Below are 6,063 nucleotides of genomic sequence, written 5' to 3'. Positions count from 1 at the left end.
GGTTTGTAGTCCTTCCCCCTCCTTTGTTTGAGGATTTGGCGGAAGCTCTTGATGACGAGCGCCATTTCCTCATTGTCAAGCTTGGAGGTGTCGATTGGTTGTCTACTTGATGTAGACTCCTCCTTCTTCTCCTCCGTCGCCTTGAATGCGACCGGTTGTGCTTCGGGTGTGGAGGAGGTGCCTTGCTCGATGATTTTCTTTGAGCCTTTAATCATTAGCTCAAAGCTCACAAATTTTCCTATGACTTCCTCGGGAGACATTAGCTTATATCTAGGATCACCTCGAATTAATTGAACTTGTGTAGGGTTAAGAAATACGAGGGATCTAAGAATAACCTTGACCATCTCATGGTCATCCCATTTTTCGCTCCCGAGGTTGCGCACTTGGTTCGCCAAGGTCTTCAAGCGATTGTACATAGCTTGTGGATCTTCCCCTTGGTGGAGCATGAAGCGACCGAGCTCCCCCTCGATCGTCTCCCGCTTGGTGATCTTTGTCACCTCGTCTCCCTCATGCGCGGTCTTGAGTACGTCCCAAATTTCCTTCGCACTTTTTAATCCTTGCACCTTATTATACTCCTCTCGACTTATAGAGGCGAGGAGTATAGTAGTGGCTTGGGAGTTAAAGTGGTGGATTTGGGCCACCTCGTCCGAGTCATAGTCTTCATCCCCTACGGATGGTACCTGTACACCAAACTCAACAACATTCCATATACTTTTGTGGAGTGAGGTTAGATGAAATTTCATTAAATCACTCCACCTAGCATAATCTTCACCGTCAAGGTTGGCAGTTTGCCCAATGGAACGGAAAGTAATGGAGTATGTCTAGAGGTACGAGGATAATGTAAGGGGATCTTACTAAACTTCTTACGCTCATGGCGCTTCGAAGTTATGGAGGGCGCGTCGGAGCCGGAGGTAGAAGGTGATGAAGTGTCGGTCTCGTAGTAGACCACCTTCCTCATCTTCTTAATTTTGTCGCCACTCTGATGCGACTTGTGGGAAGAAGTCTTCTTTTCCTTCTTCTTCTCCTTCCTCTTCTCCTTGTTGCGGGACTCTCCCGATAGAGCTTTCTCGTTGCTTGTAGTGGGCTTTTCGCCGGTTTCCATCTCCTTCTTGGCGTGATCTCCCGACATCACTTCAAGCGGTTAGGCTCTAATGAAGCACCGGGCTCTGATACCAATTGATAGTCGCCTAGAGGGGGGGTGAATAGGGCGAAACTGAAATTCTCAAAAATAATCACAACTACAAGCCGGGTTAGCGTTAGAAATATAAACGAGTCCGTGAGAGGGTGTAAAACAAATCGCAAGCGAATAAAGAGTGTGACACGCAGATTTGTTTTACCGAGGTTCGGTTCTCGCAAACCTACTCCCCGTTGAGGTGGTCACAAAGACCGGGTCTCTTTCAACCCTTTCCCTCTCTCAAACGGTCCCTCAGACCGAGTGAGCTTCTTCTTCTCAATCAAACGGGAACAAAACTTCCCCGCAAGGGCCACCACACAATTGGTGCCTCTTGCCTTGGTTACAATTGAGTTTTGATCACAAGAACAAGTGAGAAAGAAAAGAAGCAATCCAAGCGCAAGAGCTCAAAGGAACACGACAAATCTCTCTCGCTAATCACTAAAGCCTTGTGTGGAATTGGAGAGGATTTGATCACTTGGGTGTGTCTAGAATTAAATGCCTAGCTCTTGTAAGTGGTTGAGAAGTGGAAAACTTGGATGCCATGAATGGTGGGTGGTTGGGGGTATTTATAGCCCCAACCACCAAACTAGCCGTTTGGTGGGGCTGACTGTCGTATGGTGCACCGGACAGTCCGGTGCACACCGGACATGTCCGGTGCGCCAGCCACGTCACCAAAACCGTTGGGTTCCGACCGTTGGAGCACTGTCTTCTGGGCCCGCCTGGATGTCCGGTGGCGCACCGGACATGTACTGTAGAGTGTCCGGTGCGCCAGTATGGGCGTGCCTGGCTTCTGCGCGCGCTGGCGCGCATTCAATGCGCTGCAGGTAGCCGTTGGCGCCGAAGTATCCGTTGCTCCGTTGTCACACCGGACAGTCCGGTGCACACCGGACATGTCCAGTGAATTATAGTGGACTAGCCGTTGGAGATTCCCGAAGCTGGCGAGTTCCTGAGGCCGCTCTTCCCTGGAGCACCGGACACTGTCCGGTGAATTATAGCGGAGCGCCTCTGAATTTTCCCGAAGGTGACGAGTTTGACTTGGAGTCCTCTGGTGCACCGGACCCTGTCCGGTGGCACACCGGACAGTCCGGTGCGCCAGACCAGAGGTACCTTCGGTTGTCCTTTTGCTCTTTTGTCGAACCCAATACTTGGTCATTTTATTGGCTAAGTGTGAACCTTTGGCACCTGTATAACTTATACACTAGAGCAAACTAGTTAGTCTATTTATTTGTGTTGGGCAATTCAACCACCAAAATCATTTAGGAACTAGGTGTAAGCCTAATTCCCTTTCAGTTTTTGACATTTTTCTATTTCTAGAGCATAAACGTTTTTAACCTTAACATGCCTTTTGTTCTATTTAATAAGGAAGTCCTCTTGGGTGTCCAAGAGATCATCCTTCTCATGAATAACACTAATCAATTCATTTAATTTTTCTTTTTGTTGCATGTTTAGGTTGGAAAAAAGAATGCGCAAGTTATCCTCCTCATTGCTAGCATCATCCTCATCACTAGAGGTTTCATATTTAGTGGAGGATCTTGATTTTACCTTCTTCTTTTTGCCGTCCTTTGCCATGAGACACTTGTGGCCGATGTTGGGAAAGAGAAGACCCTTGGTGATGGCGATGTTTGCGGCGTCCTCGTCGGAGGAGTCGGTGGGTCTCTCGTCGGAGTCCCACACCCGGCAAACATGGGCATCGCCGCCCTTCTTCTTGTAGTACTTCTTCTTCTCCTTTCTTCTCCCCTTCTTGTCGTCGCCCCTGTCACTGTCACTATAAATAGGACATTTTGCAATAAAATGACCGGGCTTACCACATTTGTAGCACACTTTCTTAGAGCGGGGCTTGTAATTCTTCCCCCTCCTTTGCTTGAGGATTTGACGGAAGCTCTTGATGATGAGCGCCATCTCCTCGTCGTCGAGCTTGGAGGCGTCGATGGGTGTTCGACTCGATGTAGAATCCTCCTTCTTCTCCTCCGTCGCCTTAAATGCGACCGGTTGAGCTTCAGACGTGGAGGGACCGTCAAGCTCGTTGATCTTCTTTGAGCCTTTGATCATCAATTCAAAGCTCACAAAATTTCCGATTACTTCCTCGGGAGTCATTAGTGTATATCTAGGATTGCCACGAATTAATTGAACTTGAGTAGGGTTAAGGAAAACAAGTGATCTTAGAATAACCTTAACCATTTCGTGGTCATCCCATTTTTTGCTCCCGAGGTTGCGCACTTGGTTCACCAAGGTTTTGAGCCGGTTGTACATGTCTTGTGGCTCCTCCCCTTGGCGAAGTCGAAAGCGATCGAGCTCCCCCTCGATCGTTTCCCGCTTGGTGATTTTGGTCACCTCGTCTCCTTCGTGCGCGGTCTTTAGCGTGTCCCAAATCTCCTTTGCATTTTTCAACCCTTGCACCTTATTATACTCCTCTCGACTTATAGATGGCGAGGAGTATAGTTGAGGCTTGGGAGTTGAAGTGTTGGGTTTGGGCCACTTCGTCCTCATCATAATCTTCATCCCCTACGGATGATACCTGTACACCAAACTCAACAACATCCCATATACTTTTGTGGAGTGAGGTTAGATAAAATCGCATCAAATCACTCCACCTAGCATAATTGTGGCAGCCCTCCCAAGTTATTAGGCCCACATGCACCAATCCTTGCCTTGATGGCCTCAGATGGCTATGCACGTGTACCAGGTAACTTAACAAGGCTCTCACGAGTTCAACCACTTGAACTCATCATCCCAAGGATCTCCCACCATGCATGCATATTACAGTAATCACATTCGATACACACACTTCGGAGATAAGAGTGGAAGACTTTACAAAACATTCTTTTCATTTCTAAAACTGAAGGTTATTACATAGGAAGTTACATTTATTACAAGTCCTTATATACTCAAAGTGCATAACTTATTACAATAACAGGAAGGTAGGAACCCTCCAAAGCTTAAACATAAGCCTAACTAATCTTCCTCCAGAACTGGAAACACCCTCCAGCCTAAGGAACACCTAGAGTACTCCTCATCACCTACAACAACATGGGTTCGAAAACCCTGAGTACGGAGTGTACTTTCGCAAGTCTTACCCGACTAAGGAAAAATGACTCTCAAGGATATGCTGGTTAAATAGGAATCAAGGAAAAGGCTTTAGCAAGAATCAACTTAGATACTTTTGCAGAAATAGCTTACTAAAGTGAGTCCTTACTTTCAATATTTTAACGCTAGATTAGATATTAATAGACTCTGGTTGCATCTAGTCTAATTTCACCATCTCATCAATACAACATCATTTTTATTCATAATGTTCACATCCTGACTTAGGTTGCAGGGCAGCGATCAAGTCTCCACTCTCCGGGGATATAACGGCGATCCGAATCGATTTACTCAGCTGAGGATCTCTAACCACACGACATATGTAGCAATTAACCCTTGCATATGTCAACCATTCCCACGGATCCTCCACTGCATGAACAGGTCCGCGCCACCCGAGAGCGCACCACCCCTTTTAGGCGATCCTTTGCCAGGAGGGTACGTGTCACTCTCGCCATCTCTCCACTCCCAGTGCGCGATTGTCTTTTCATGTATGGAATAGCCGGGTTCAAGCTTACCCTGTCCCATATCCAGGGCATGTGGCCAGTTAAGATAGTCCTTGATCATACAGGCCTACATACGCATCCAATCCTTAATTAACCTGGGTAGAACATCACCTGTTCCTAGCCCAAGTCCCGATTTAAGTACTTCCATCCTTAGAATTGTTTGTGTTCCTTAGGATGAAAAGAGGACATTATAGGGAACTTTGCAGTATGAGCCCACCATGCCCCAATGAAAATATTCTTGCAGGTAGAAGCCATCCTTCCTCAGGATAACCCCTGAGCTAGGCATTACTGCAAAAGACAACCTCTATCCACAAGATCTAAGCAGGGCTAAGCATTTTTGTAAATCATATTTTGATACTTCATCAGAAGTATCTATAAAGGTATGGATATCAAGGTAGTCAATGCATCAAATAGTTTCCAAGCAATTCCTATAAACTTAATGCACATTTCACTAGACTTAAAGTGTATAAAAATCTTTAAAAAACACAAGGAAGTGGCAAATGCACCGGGGCTTGCCTTTGTTGCAGAGAAGAGGTACTCGATCCCTCTATTAAACCCCAGTTAGATGGCTCCTCCACTTGATCAGCAGCCACTGGAGTAGATTCCTCTTCAGTCACCACTTCAGGTTGAATCTTCACTCCTTCTGGTAGGAGTTCTATATGAAATGACATGATCATGGATGTTTATGCTTATGCAACTTGAAAAGAAAATACTAAGAAGCATCGCAAGACTTACACCTCTCTAATGGTGCATTAAATTTGAGCAAACACACGGAAAATCCATTTTCCCAATCTGAAACGGCACATTACTAGGTCTGACAGAGAGTTTTGTCACTCCTTTTTCTCCAAATTCTACAAAGTAGCAAGCCAACACTTTGCATGAGACTTGCTCTCCTTTACATGGTCTTTGACTTTGCTATAGCATTCTTACCCCAATTTTTCTTGGATTAATTACCACAAGGACCCAAAACTGAATAAACACACAAATTCAGACTTAAATATTATTCTAAGTCTGAATCCTAACACCTGACAGTCCACCTTTTGGCCACTTTTATTTCCAAATTTATGTAGAACCAAGTCCACCTCACTTTACAAAACTTAGTCTCTTTACTATGGTCTCCAGGTTTGCTATGGAAACTTTAATCCAAAACCCCACGAATCAGTCACAAATGAATTCCAAACTAGGCATCCTGCTGTAATTCAGTTTACAGAACTGAATAACAAAATTCAATTATGTACAGTCTGACGGTCCAACTTTAGCCAACCTTTTTTTCCAATTCCAAATAGCTTACAGGGTATGGCCTTT

This window comes from Zea mays, chromosome 1 (assembly GCF_902167145.1).
Source record: "Zea mays cultivar B73 chromosome 1, Zm-B73-REFERENCE-NAM-5.0, whole genome shotgun sequence".
NCBI classification, from domain to species: domain Eukaryota; kingdom Viridiplantae; phylum Streptophyta; class Magnoliopsida; order Poales; family Poaceae; genus Zea; species Zea mays.
This window is presented reverse-complemented; position numbering follows the sequence as displayed.